General features: G+C 30.2%; 1 protein-coding gene across 1 annotated transcript in view; it reads right to left on the reverse strand.

Annotated features, from left to right (window-relative positions):
- The window catches only part of LOC123698278, a 105,001-nt gene that overhangs the window by 70,929 nt on the left and 17,933 nt on the right, over positions 1-16,139 (reverse strand). The window lies entirely within an intron of this gene.

Genomic DNA, 16,139 nt, shown 5'->3' on the forward strand with positions numbered 1-16,139 from the left:
ACATACAAATTGGTTTAACTGCAGTGCAACTTTGTATAGCAGAATTCTTTATTATTGTAAATTTAAAATTTGAAATTTACGTAGATAACTACATAATTATGTTCATTCAAAACATATTTCCTTAAATTCGATAGTAAGTAGAAGATAGTAAGTACTTAATATATGTACATACTTAGGTTAGATAAATATTTTTAAATGTTGTTATTTGTAAATCTGAACCTAACAAGTATGTTATGTAGGTATGAGGTGTTTTTATTTATCAATGAGGTAATCGCAAATTTTGTAATTGAAATACTGACCCATATCCATGAATAAAAGTTCAGGAGGAAACGTGTAAATGGAACGCAAATAGCATAAATCTTTATTACAAACAAATCGTGAAAAAGCGATTTCGGTGATTTACGAAAACAATATTGTTGATAAAATTGTGATACTTATATAATAAAAAACTACATAATATATATAACAACAACAACGGAAAATATTTATTGTGCACCACTGAGAAAATTACATTAGGTACTATACGTTATTATTATAGACTAGCTTCCGCCCGCGACTCCGTCCGCGCGGATGTCGGTCTTCGCGTGGATGGTTTATTTCTACATTTTAAGTTACTCTGACAATGACATCTTATAAATATCTATTGGATCCAATACGGCTATTCCTATTAATTATACAATAATACGCAACGTGTGTTCGCGGTTCTACAGAACAACGTCTATAGATAAAACTGAAAAATTAAGATTAATTTTTTTTCTACGTATTTTTCCAGGATAAAAAGTATCCTATTTTACGCCCAGGATAATAAGGTATAATTATACCAAGTTTCATCGAAATCGAACCGGTAGTTTTCACGTGATGTCTTCACATACAGACAGACAGACAGACAAAAAATTTTTTAATCACATATTTGGGTTTGGTATCGATCCAGTAAGACCCCCTGCTATTTATTTTTTCAATATTTTCAATGTACAGAATTGACCCTTCTACAGATTTATTATATATGTATAGATATAGATAATGTTTGAGCTTTAATTATAAAAAAATATTCAATTAAGTGAATTACCACGGGGTATTAAATTTTCTTCGGGATATTATTGTCTATTCATAGTTAATTCTATCAAATGTCTTTGCAATTTAATACATAAAATAATTAACTCGGTTTTAACAAGTACTTATTCCGGGAAGAGATATGATTTGAATTACATTGAAGTAATACTATAAAAAAAGCTGCACAAAACTAAAACGCTCTATTCTACCTGCCTACGTTTCCCAATTGACAACATTTCAAAATTTGCTACTTATTTTTTTATTTTAATGAAAACTAGATCAAAAATTATGATACACGTATTTTTTGCTTTTTCTAAATATTAAAGTTTTCATTCATCTTTTTGAGTTTTAAAATCATCTCATTCTAAAATGTCGTAAGCGCCAAATGACGTCATACATACGGAGGAATACAATTTTTCCTTTGCCACATACCTAGTTTAAATTTAAAAAAAAATCTTGACAGTTGACATTTTGGCACATTTGTCACTTTGATTCGTCAAGCTTTGTAAATATTGTTATTTGTTATTCGCTGATCCAAATTTTGAACAAAAGAAACTTATTCGCAAGTACTGATGATGATGACTTTATGCAGGATTTGTTAAGGGGTGCTGAAAATTTCTGGGAAACAAATATACTATAGGTCTACCAGAATCTGATGGCATATTTATATTTAAGAAATAAAAGATTTTCATGTGGCAACTTATTTGACAACTATCAAATTGGTTGTCAAATTATTTGTCTTTTTTGCCGTTGATAAATAATTTTTAGGATTTTGTCTAAAAAATCTTCGAAAATGTCGAAAAAGCCGCTGTGATCACAAGCAAGAGGTGTTGTTTATAATGTGTATAGAAAAATATTTGATGAAGAAGGGTCAAACACATCACAATTTTCAATTTAGAAGATTTTATTGGTAAATTGGACTTACCCGCTTTGATACTTTCAATTAAAAAATATTATATGTAGGTAACTATAATATTGTTTGTTGATTGGAATATAATTTTATGAAAACTTATTACAGGAGTTTCCAATACGGCTATTCGTCAAGTCCAAGCTGTCCAAGTCAATTTTATAATGTGTGTATCTGTTAATACTTACGAAAATAAACATAGTTTTATTTTATTTTCATTTTATTTTATAAAAAATTATAAGCAGTCTAGTTTTCTATCGATATAACATCGATATTTTCACATGGCATAATGATAATGAACATACAAATATAGGTATGTGTAAATAATAATATGTATTACCTGTATAAAAGTAATATGTATATTATACATGTAAGTATGTACCTACATAATATTAAGTGGATATCTCATTATTAAGTACAGTACTGTCCACTTATGTAATGTGACTAATGATATTGAGAACAAACTAAAAAATAAGCAGTATCAAGATCGTTCAGTCCATTTTCCCTAGGGCTGCACACTCAAAATTTTGATTTCCCTAATTGCCATCAGATTCTGGTTTACCTATATCCCCTTAGATTACAAAATAAAAGACAGATGGAGCGTTGCCGAACTAAACCGAATAATTTATCGTCATTTTCAATAAAGCTATGTGTGCTGTCATTCCGCCGCTGCACTGTACGTACACGGTGCTTCTGTGTGCGTGTAATGTTGCCAGATATTGAAAAATTTCCCAAATTTTTCCCCGACTACGGAAAAAAGAGGGTTATGTTTTTCGAGTTTATGTATGTATGTATAATATTTCTTTGACACGCCCTGCAGTATAAACCGTTGGACCGATTTTGAGTTGTGAGCGTTTCATTGCAATGATCTGAATTATTATGTTAGTGGCGGTAGTGACGTAGGCTATATATATACATAAATGAGTAGTCAAGTTTTAATTTTTATTTAAATTCTTTTATTACATAAAGTACCTGCCTACTAAAGTTATATATGGACAAAATAATTGTATTCAATTTTTTATTAAATAAATTACATAAAAAAAATTTCAATATTAACTATAATAATTATATTATTTTTTATTTTTCATAATATATGAATACGAATAGCGGTAGTTTTTAGTCGAGAATACGGGACATTTTATTTTCATCATATCCATCATGGAGTTCACATAAATTAAATCGCTAGCGAAAACGACTATGACGTTTTTAAGCTTTATAAAAGTAACAAAATAATGTATTATGCTTATTAAAATAATCTAATAATTATCATGAACCTTTAGTGCACTATACAATTAATAATCACATTCACGATCGAAAAATCCAACAGCATTACCCTGAAGATCTTTTAACCATTTTACCGTTTTACCAATAAAAATGGCAAATTCATTTTCAAAATACTGGCAACATACGTTGAAGTTTTGTATTCCTTCATATCTGTAAAATTATTATTCGTATTAAAAGAAATAAATCAGCCAAATAATCTACAGAAAACCTGTGAAACGATGTTTTATCTTTTTTTTTGTTTTCGGGAACAAATTTTACAGCGTTTTATTATCACAAGACGGCATTTTTTTACTAAAATTGCAAACCCTTTTTGACGTATTGCATGACACTATATGCGCTATAGCACTGGTGCAGCGACGTATTTGTTTTTGATTTCGTATTTTCTTTGACAAGGGCGACGGGCGGTTGTCATGCTCCATCTGTACTTTATTTTGTAATCTAAGACTATCCCAAAAACGTTGGAAAGTGTTAAATGAATACAACTTTTAGTAAGTAAACAAATTCTTATATTTCAATAAACAAATTCAAAATTATGAACAAGGCACTATTTGAATAATATAAATAAATTGGTCTAACTCCAATCAAACAAACATCACGCTAATGAGATTAAATTAGAAAACCAAAACACAATAACACGATTTAAAAGTTTGTTGACATGAATAATTCACAAATGAAATTTGACACATGCCATACCCTGTTAATGTCAGTGATAGTTTTTTTTTTAACTTTTTTAAATTAAGCTAAGGCGCATTTTTATTCATCCGTATGTATGACGTCATCATCACATTTTTCGTTTTTATTTAATTTCTCTTAAAATATGCGATGAAAAAATTTAATAAATTGTTTTCTGAAATCGCAAGAGCAAAATAAAGAAACGGTTTTTTCTTTCATGGCCTTATAAAAAATGAAATGTTGTCATCAACATCAACATTGGCTATAAAAACTAGTTTCGATTTATCTATGTATGTATTGTATTAACAGACGAATTTATTATTTAACCCTCCAGCATTTTTTTAAATATATCATTAAAGAACACGTCTAACAATCCTGAACAATCCTTATCTTTTTGAACACAATTGTGTTGTCATTCACATTTGATTAATTATAAACCAGAATAAAAGCTTCTTGATTATAAACAACTTCTGAATAACATTGAGTCAAGTTGCACTCAAAAGAGGCTCGCTCGAGGAAATTACATTTGGAACTAATATTTTCCATACCTACTTCGCTAAAACAGTTTATGAAGATCAATATAAATTAGGTTACATTATTACATAGTATAAATTCTAGAATGAGAGATTTTTCGTATTCAAGTCACTCATAATCAATAAAGTCTCGTTAATGATAAATATCTTAATGATAAAAAATGTAGTTATATTCCATACATAAAATCGATTTCCGCGTATGTAGGCGCGTCAAGGCGTATGTTATTACAAGATGCAATATAATATTCAATATTTTATATAATTCATTAAATATTAAATGTCTTTGTAAAAGGATAATAGGTATAAAGTTGGACATATAGGTCCAGGGCAGGTGTTTATTTAGTCTCTACCTTGCTATTTAGATTTCTAAGGTCTACCTATTTACAGTTTTTGCAACTAATAACTGCTCTTTAACTATAAATAATTATAAGAGATTTCGCGTTATCTTTACCTAGTAGGGTATTCCTTTATCAATCTATTAGTAAATAGATTGATAGCAGAATTACGAATATTGTAAAGTAAACAATCAATTATGAAATTTTCTACGGTAAATAATAACACTTCTGATTCCATCGATAACACGTCTATTCGTTGCACAAAGAATAATAATAATCTACTAACAGAAACACAGATAACAACTGACATCAGGTGATTTGAAATACTGCCTGCTCTACAATTATTCTAAGTTAGTATTTTAAACGAAGAGACAAGCTGATAAGATGCGTATAATTAATCAATCACCACGCACGTATCAATTATAGTCATAACTACCTATTTACAAAAAGATACCGCAAATATAATAACATCCTTACCGTCACACTTGGATCGTCTGACTTTCTTTTATTTACAAACAAACGCTACCATTTGATTGCGATACTCTTCAAGGGTCGTTAACTATTAGGTAGTGGAAAATCGTTTCCGACCTTTGTCAACCTTTAGCTACTTTCTACGTCTGCTGGCATACTGCACGAATTTCAACGTCGGATATGTCATATGACACGCTCTCTTTACACTTTACAGGGCGCCCTTTTACTGTACTTTTGACCTAAATGAACTGATTCGGATAAAGATCAGGTAGTGGGCTTGCATCATATCAAAGAGTTGAGAGCATTCAAAATAAATTAAGCAGTATTTTTAGCAACTAACAATATTTTCTACATGTCTCCAAAGTATAATTTAGAAGGAATGAATTAGGTGGGTTAAATATAGATATGAGCTGTACATAAGTTTTGCGACAAACAAATATTTTTAAAGGAAACTCCCACTATAAATATTTACTAAAATACAAAAATATTACGCATCACAATTTTTTGCAACAGTGTCTATCAATTAATGACATTCATATGAGTTTGAGTTGGTAATAGGATTTCAACCTGCTTAATATTTCACATATATTTAGTAAACTACGATGATATGAGAAATATTCAATAACATTATTATACTCGGAAATGGGAGACGAGTGTGATTCATTGATACGGAACGATCATTGTGGACGGTTACTCAACAAACGTAATAAATAAGGTTATAGGTATATACTAGTATTATATTATCTGTGGCTATACTTTATTATAAACAATGAAATCGTTAATATCAGATGAGTCAGTAATCACTAATCAGTATCTATTAATTAAATTATTTATGAAATGTGGATTTTATAAACATTTCAATCATACACCGTATTGTACCCGTGTGAAAAATATTCTTATCGACAAAACAAATATTGTAATGCAATTATTTTTGTTTGATAAACTTATTTTATAAAATTTAAATATTTTATATAATTTTTGTAACTTTGTTAACGCTTGTATCACGCTTGTATTATTGTGAATAATTAGTTTATATTACATAGTGGGAAGATATTATCGTCTAAGATACAGGCTCGGCCTAGTTTAGACGATAATGTCCATAGTTTTAAGTATTGTGTTTATATAAATTGAGTGGCATACACAGTGTAATTGAAGGTATGGATAAATAAAGATTTTTATTTATTTATAAAAAGCAAACATACCTAAGTTTGTTTTCTACATGGGTACGCACAAACACAATTACAAAAAATGTATATTTTTAAAGACATTCCTCATCAGATTGGAATGTTGTTTAAACGTTGAAGAAGTATACAATAGTCAATGGTAATTCTTATAAAAAAAATTTAAGAGAGAGCTGATAATATTATTATATATTATGTAAATAATATATTATAATTTTAAGTCGCATAACATTTTCATAATAAACACATTATGTTGCTCGAAATGATCAACAATATTAGCTGCAAAATCTCAATATACGTGACCGATTAGCCACAATCCACAACCTGACTGCCATAGATAAAGGCTCGTGCAACCAAACCAGTTATTGGTACCGCAGGCATTTGTATCGACTGGATATATGGCTATATCCAGCGCTGGATTTACACCAATCCAAGAAAAAATAGTATTGAGCTTGGCGGCAAAAATTGTGATTTTTTATTTCCTTGCCGATATTACAAAAGTTATTATTGTCTATTTAAAAAATGTGTGTTGTATACCATTGATATTTCACGACAAAGACAGTGAAAGAAACCAATATTAAACTACTTATAGCAAAAAAAAAAAACAATCTTCAGTATTTAAATCTTTGCAAAAACATTCATTAGATTTCAGCCCTAATGTTTATTTATTTATTTATTTATTTATTTATTTGGTTAACCAACATTTGTTTACAATGATTCTTTAATATAATTATTATTACATAACATATAGTTCTTGCGATAAAGTAACAAACAATTAGAGGTTAACACAGCATGCGCCAATTATACAGAGCTATTTCTTAAGAGTACAATACAAAATTATTTTTACAAAGTTATTTTTATTATTAAAAGAATAATAATTTTTAATTAATAGATGATAGATGATGATGACAACAATTTAAGGTATCAATTTTTGTATATCCTTCACTATAGAACGGAGCTTGTTGGGTGTATGGAAGAAGATGTCGATTTTATCACTGTATTTATTGATTATTTTTGATAGTCTGGGTAGTGGGGAGTTGGCCCCGGAAACGGATTTGCGGAGTGGAGGAGCTAATGGGGTTATTTTAAAGCGGGGATATCTAGCCGGTACACGAATATTGAATCTTGCTAGTAATTGGGGACAGTTAATTTTATTATTAAAAAGTTTAGATACGAAAAGTAGATCAATAATGTCTCTTCGATGTTAAATCCGACTCTGGTCATACTCTATATAGCATGCATGGAAGACATTCCTAGTAGATAAGAGATCAATGACTCGTTAAATATAGAATGATACTATCAAATTGAATGGCATTTACCGTTTGCATAAATTTCAATTTATGAGATGATGCATTCCCGTTTATGACGAAGAGTGACGGATACAAAAATATTTACACAATTATACACATTACATTATAACAGCACTTATGCAAATTTAATTAGGCATCATAAGGTTATCAGATGTGAGAAATACAAAAGATCGCGCCTATCTTTACCAGTAAACTAACGGCGAACCAGATATGTTTTAAAAAAATTAAACATACATTTTTTTAATTATTATAATATTTCTAGCAAAATAAAGAAAAGATTCACAATCTCTTTACGCTATTTTCACTTAAAAAAGTGATTATACAGTTTCAGTTTAATTGTCCCGAAGAACTAAGATTTTATCCAAGTTTTACATCGTTTTCCTCATAATATAAGGATTATATCCTTCTCGTAATTCAGTTTCGTAGAATCGATCGGCTCAATCCTACATAACTTGTTTTCGTATCCTATGCGAGGCGTGACTTCGTTAAAAGAAACCTAAAAAGAATAAAAAGTAACATAATCACTGGCCTAGTAATTTATTTACTCTGTTCAATTTTATTTTTAAGGGGTTGCTTTGTAAGCAGTTTATGCTCGCCAGCTTATACTTAGTTTGTTTTTATTTCTACAATTTACCTGAGTCAATTACAAGCAAGTGTAGTGTGCACAACGTGATTATCACAAAGGAGGTAATGTAGGACGATTTTTTACCTTTTTATTTCACAAAGAGGTAACAACTAACAAGCACGTGCTTACGTCATACCAAACGACTACCAACGTCCAAATGCATAGATAACACTAAATAGGTACTTTTAATTAATGGAAATAAACATTATATTCCTTAGATGGTAGAGCCTAAAAATTGGATTTGTACACAGATGACCCATTTCATATCAAAATATTGGCTTAAAAATCTGAACAATATTGGCGATAAGAATAGTTGTGGACACAGTATTTGAGAGTCAAAGCAACAATGTAATTATGCAATCGGCTAGTAAAAACGTTTCAATTGATTTCTATTGTGCCATATAGGAACGTTAACGAATCGCACTATGCGTCATACATTTTGGCGACAAGAGTTGCTAATAAAAATGCAAGGCAGACAAACAGTTTAAACCTTCAATGGTATGGAAAAAATTGAGTAATACAATGTACTTAAACAATGCAAAATATATCCGTCGTACATTGGTTGAATTTGTATCACTGTTTTCCTAATTTCTTACAAAGGCACATGTAGTACACACCACATTGTTTATATGATAACTTTAATTACTCATCGATATTGTATGACAGGTTTTTAGCACCGGTTTTTATTTGACACAATTTATATTCATAGTTTTTTGAATATAATTAGGTCCTCAAATTTCTATACTACGTATACGTATATTGCATGCCAATATATTCTAACCAATAAGTTTAAAGAATATCAATCGCTAGTGTCTTATTTGTGACTAGCTTCCGCCCGCGACTCCGTTCGCGCGGATGTCCGTCTTCGCGTGGATGGTTTATTTCTCCATTTTGAGTAACTCTGACAATGACATCTTATAAATATCTATTGGACCCAAATACGGCTAGGTATAATAATACGCAACGTGTTTTCGCGGTTCTACAGAACAACGTCTATGGATACAACTGAAAAATTAAGATTAATTTTTTTTCTACGTATTTTTCCAGGATAAAAAGTATCCTATTTTACGCCCAGGATAATAAGGTATAATTATACCAAGTTTCATCGAAATCGAACCGTTAGTTTTCACGTGATGTCTTCACATACAGACAGACAGACAGACAGACAGACAAAAATTTTTTTAATCACATTTTTGGGTTTGGTATTGATCCAGTAACACCCCCTGCTATTTATTTTTTCAATATTTTCAATGTAGATACAGAATTGACCCTTCTACAGATTTATTATATGTATATGTCGTGGTCATATCGTAGATTTGATCATTTCATGATATGAGTGGCCATTTCACGAAATGGTCGCATATCGTGAAATGGCCAATTTAGTTTGGCCACATCATGATGTGGTTTGGGCAGATCAATGATAAGAAATCGTTTCACGATATGGCCAATTAACGCACGGTTTTTTCATGAAATGATCAAAATTATTTGATCATATCGTAAAATAGTTACATTAATCGTTGGTAGAGGCGCTGCAAGCTCTGTGTTTATGTGATAAGATGGCGGCCGCTGGCGAAAATTAAATTATTCGCAGTTAAAAACTTCATAATTCGTTTAATAACAATATTATGAACAAAGTCATAGCAAAGAATTTACGACGAAGAGGTACGAGTACTATGGAAAATGTGGATATCTAATATGTATTTAAGAAAAAATGCGCTTTAATAAAATAATTTAAGAAACTACTACTATATTATTATAATTGTTTGTTTTTTAAAAAGCGATCCGCTTCTGGCACTCGCCGGCGGCTGCCGCGGCACGCTCGCTTTGCTCGCTCGGCTCGTGCGTTGTTTATCAAAGTCTAACCTAACCTAACCTAACTGTTTTCTATTGCAAAAACGATTCGCTTCTGGCATTCGCTGGCCGCTGCCGCGGCACTAACTTAAATGACATTAAACAAGTTTTTAGAATATAGTTATTCTGAATTTTTTTAATATTTTATGGACTCCTTATATTTTATACGATCTGGCCAAATGTGGATGACCAAATCGTGAAACGTTGACGATTTAACGATCTGATCAAACTATGTTGGCCATTTCACGATATGCGACCATTTCGTGAAATGGCCACTCATATCATGAAATGATCAAATCTACGATATGACCACGACATATAGATAATGCACGTTCTAAACTACAGCTGGCGAACACAGATCAATAAATTAAAATAAAAAAGACTCGACAAATGAGTTGTCACGTTAAACAACACAACTCAATGAAGTAAACATAGATATTTTTGTAATTTAACATTGACTATAATTTTCTACAGTATAAGTAAATCCACATATCCATAATCTCTTCTTCTTCTTCTCAATCCATATTATCGCTATGTATGTACGTATCCTTTGGTCGCTAACGAAGACCTCATCGCTTTTATAACTCCGCCATTATTAGTCATGTTTAAAAGAATATAATACGTATAATAAATTAATTAGAAATTTTGTAATATATTTAACACTGATTTCATAGAATAAAATTTTTAATTTAAAAGGTGATTTAAAGGTGATTTAAAAGGTGGACAGGATCTTTTTTGTTTATTTTTTCTAATGTCATTAATATTAAATTAAAACAAGTTTTTGTCAAAAACAAAGATTATTAACATATTTTATAGATAGCCAGCTGTATATTATGTGGCTAAATATTCACTAGCCATTAATTCATCAGATTTTGTGTCTCATAATAACATTATATCTATACTTTTTAAAATGTATTGATTTCCATACTTTCGTGTAACGAATTTTGCATAATCCTCTCATAAACTATATATAATAGACTTGTTATTTTTATAATCAGCGATATTCCAAGTAAAACCAATGAAGCGAATATAAGCTTGTTAACAAAACTTGTCAATAATTACGTGCGTGGATAAGTAATTGTTTGATACGGGTATCTTATAAAACAGTTAACTATTACCGTAATAGAAAACTGATTGCGTGCTCTGATTTAACCGAAACATCTAGACAATTACAGAAACATCATAATATATCGACATGTGATTCGGTTGTAAATAGAATATTTCCTAGTGTCTTTATTTATTGAATGAATGTTTCTTGAAACCTGTAAATTAATTTTAACTTTGTAGATAAGTAGTTAATTTGATGACTTAATTTCTTTTCTTTATGGTCTTTATGTTGCTGTACAAAGTTAATGATATAAATAACAACAAATAAACTTTTGCTGATCTACGTAAATATGCCGTATGAATCAGACTAATACGACAGAACGCTGAACATATTCCCACGTGGCTAAGCCTATACCTATAGCATATAATTTTTATATAAATAAGGCTCATAAGTTAATCGGATCGGATTTGGTAGAAATACAATATCATCCACATTAGTCAGCCTTCTTGTTTTAATATTACTCTCTATTAGCTTTAAAACCTCAGGATCTAAGAATGAAGAATCATAATACTAATGGCACCAAGGTTAGGTTATTTAACACGATACCTCTAACCTAGATTAGAGTCGCTGCAATGATAATAAAATCAGTCAACTATGAAATACATACTATCATTCATTAATTCTTAGTTTTATAATCTGCAGAAAAACAGTTTGATTTATCATGCAAATAAATTAATTTAAAATTTTGACAGGGCGTCCATTTATAGTACCTATTTTATTGTAAGTTGGTAGATATTCATAACAATTAACAATAGTTAATTGACATAAGAAAATTATTAATAATCTCTGTTGATATTCACATATGAATCCGCACCTCGTTCTTTATTCACTCCTCGGTATGAATAAACAAATCAACCGCTTCATTCATGTTTTGCATTTTATAATATTAATCATTATAGAGGATATCGTTGAACTCATTATACATTCGTGCAAATGTAAATATAAATATTTATTATTTATATAGAAGAGATGCAGAACATAACTCGTTCTCACAGATATCGGTAGGAACTCGAGTGAGTTTAAATCATAAATTAGCAATAACCGCCTGTTTAACTTCAGCTTCCGCATTGCATAATACTGTTATATATTCAAGGGTCAGCTTAGTATATAATGTGACAGTGGTTTTATAGATAGTAGTAAGTATACGTTATGGTTATCGTGATTAAACACACAAAAAATATAGCTCTACAAGTAAATAATTTCGGGATTAGTTCTTTTAAATTTAAAGATCACACATGTTGTAAATTCTCCACCGGGAATCGAACCCAGGTCTCCTTGGTGCTACGCTCACGCGTCAACCACTGTACCAAGGGAGCGGTCAAATTATTAGTCATGTTTTAAAGAATAAATAAATTAATCAGAAATTTTGTAATATTATAAAAGGTGGACAGGATCTTTTTTATATCTTTTTTCTAATGTCATTAATATTAAATTAAAACACACAAAAAATATGGCTCTACAACTAAATAATTTCGGGATTAGCTCTTTTAAATTTAAAGATCACACATGTTGTAAATTCAATAATTGGATGAATTTAATAATATAACACAACCATGAAAAGCAAAAAATTATGCTGACAATTTTTTTCTCTAAATGAATATCACAATAATATTATTCTTTGTAATTCTATCGAGTCTTTTTTACAGTTGAATTAAAAATTCATCAACCAGACAATAAACTCATCAAATATCCGTAAACTGTATTTATAAATAATGCTATTCCAATAAAAAGTGAAGGGAAGGAATTTCTCAGAACTCTGAAGGAAGTCCAGAACTCAGAAGCCTTGTTGCGACAATCATATTAATTGGCTTCATCTGATGTCCATTTTATATCCATTATGTTTTTAAATACTAACACTATTGAAGTAATACTGACACTATTGATAAATTTTTATTTTTCTACATTACTTTCATCTTCATGTATGCTCTGAGCTTTAAGTGGGTTTCAGTATTTTTTTATCTGTAGATTGGAAACGATAATAATTCTAATGCAACGAAATTATAGCTTCATTTTGTGATAGGGATTTTAATAATCTTTAAAAGCTTGAAGGACTAAATGCTTGCTTCTCAAGAAATAATAGGTACTGTATGAATTATTGAAATATTTAGTAGAGTATAAAATGATCTTAAATTTTGTGTAGTACAATATTTCTTAAAGTTCTTGCTCTGTATTTTTGCCTCTTAAAACAAATTTCCTCTATCAGATATTCAATCGTTTCATCTACTCGTCATGCATGTTACAATTAAGGATTGAACCGTCAATTCTAAGACAAGTTGACCTCAAGAAACAAAACTGTGATAGATCAAGTTCCGCACGAATGCAACTCACGTTTCCATATAAAACATAATTCATAGTAGAAAGTGCATTTACAAAAACATAAACCTCACGATTTTGTTTTAATAGAAAGAGGTAATGTTTTCAAATCCAAAATGTTATCTAACACTGACTAATGATCTCTTTTGAATTGCAAAGCGAATAAATTATTTATCGACTGTTTTTGTTTTTAAAAGTTGTTTAAATTTCGAGCTATTTATTTATTATTCAAAAACGATGCTTTTACCACAAATAATATAATACTATCTTTTACGTAAGTCGGATATAAAAATTATTGTCTAGATTCTTATTTTTTAACCTTACTTGCAATTGATTCTAGATCCTTTCGGTGATACCTAGTATTATTTTTCAAGGCCTTTGATTTGAATCTATTTCATTTTTTGTTTTATTATTTGTATCAATTACCGATTTGTAAATCAATTTCAATTGTTTATGTTTTTGTTCGTTAATATACATAGGTACTAGTAGTAGCAGGTAAAATCAATTCACTTTTTACGCGATAGATTAACGACGCAAAAACAAAGCAACTGACAAAAAGTTTAACGTGATTGATTACTTTTTTACAGCTTCAGAATGTATTCCTATATTTTGTACTATCCTTATTCTGCTGTATCTTGTCCTTATTTATTTTTAATATAAGGTATATATTATAACTAGCTGTGGCCCGCGTTCCCCGTTTCACCCGCATTGCTCCGCTCCTGTTGGACTTGCGTGATAATATATAGCCTTCCTCGATAAATGGGCTATCTAACACCGAAAGAATTTTTCTAATCGGACAAGTAGTTCCTGAGATTACGTTCAAACAAACAAACAAGCTCTTCAGCTTTATATATTTTAACCCAGATTTTTGAACTATGTTTAAGTTTCCATTTGCCGTCACAATGTTTTTAAACAAAGCTCATATGTGCCTTCATATAACACAACGGGATAGTACGTGGGCTGAAACAGCAATTATTGTGATCAATGTGGATTATAGTAATTGATTTATATTCGTTTGACATACACGGACAATGATCTCTGTGATGTAGCAACACAAAGATTCTATACAGGAACATACAGCTTATTTAGCATTCTAGGTATGCCTAGCTGCAGTTTTATTGCCGTCGTATTATTCATATCTAAAGTCCAAACATCATACTCATGTGAGGTGTAAAGCACTTTTTGTTACTGGAAACTTTTAACCTAAAATCCCTGGAATTGATAAAGAGAACAGAAACTAACTACTTAGCAAGTTTAATTTTCTCCAATTTTGCGTTTTAGGATACGAGAGATGTAATGATAAAAGTCTATTTCCATATTTAGTCTAGATTATTAAGACCAATGTGCAACCGTTAGCCATATTTACTTATATTTCTTTTAACTTGTTTTGCAAGTGTCTTTAAGGATATTACGCCTACTCAGTCACTGTTCTACTTCACGACCAACGATTCTACACAAAAGGCTAACTACATTTGCATTTAGGTGACCAACATGAAAGGAGATACGTAGGTGTGAAACGTATATAGCTGTATCATTGAAAATCTGTTTGGTTCGCGAAGGCTTTTCTGAAATTTTGAAATATTTATATGACCGTCGTTAACAATAATTTTAATAAGGATTTGGTTTATTATGAGCCTCGAATTTGTAAACGTTTAGAATGTTATAACTTTTGATGAAATTTAGACGGCAATCTAACAAAATAGTCAATTTAGCCATATTAGTATGGAAAAATCTTGACTCTTGAGTAAGACCACCGCAGTCTTTATTATTGAGGAAATAGTTCAGAACTTTTTCTTTCTTGGATTTCCTCGTCGCAAATATGAAATAAAGATAAGATTACTTGTTTTATAGCACGCTATACAATTAGTAAATGTCAAGGAAATACGTGAGTATACATGTAGTTGTGTATGAAATTCTTTCACGCGATTTATTCGAGATATTATTTGAACAATATTTTGTCAATGTGCTGGGCACACTTGTTCGCCAAAATCGGTATTGACCCCAATTATGAAATTTGGAGCGTAGCAAAATGTGCTTCCTTTCTACGGAGCGGATTTTATCGGCTTTTCGCTAGTTTATCTCTTCGGTTATGACTTATCAGTTAAGAAAGTAATGCTAAGAACCATTACATGTAAGTACTTACTTTCCTAAAAATATATATCGTCGTAATGTAGCGTTTATGGATCGTTTAAATCTTATCTATGAAGTATCTATGGGTAGGAATATTAATATAATTATTGCTGTAAACAAAATATACTTAGGTATTAAATTTAATTAAGTATTTATTTATTAATCACTTATTTCAGAACGTATAAAAACGATTTGGTTTAAGTTTTTTTCTATGAAACATCGTAAGTAAATAAAGAAAAAATATAATTGAAAACCAATAATACAAACGTAATTGAATCTAATTTTAAATGCCAAATAGGGAACTTATGTATACCTACTATACCCACATATAACTTTCTCGCACGATCACGAGCACAATGCAATTCCACT

This window comes from Colias croceus, chromosome 15, assembly GCF_905220415.1.
Source record: "Colias croceus chromosome 15, ilColCroc2.1".
Classification (NCBI taxonomy): Eukaryota; Metazoa; Arthropoda; class Insecta; order Lepidoptera; family Pieridae; genus Colias; species Colias croceus.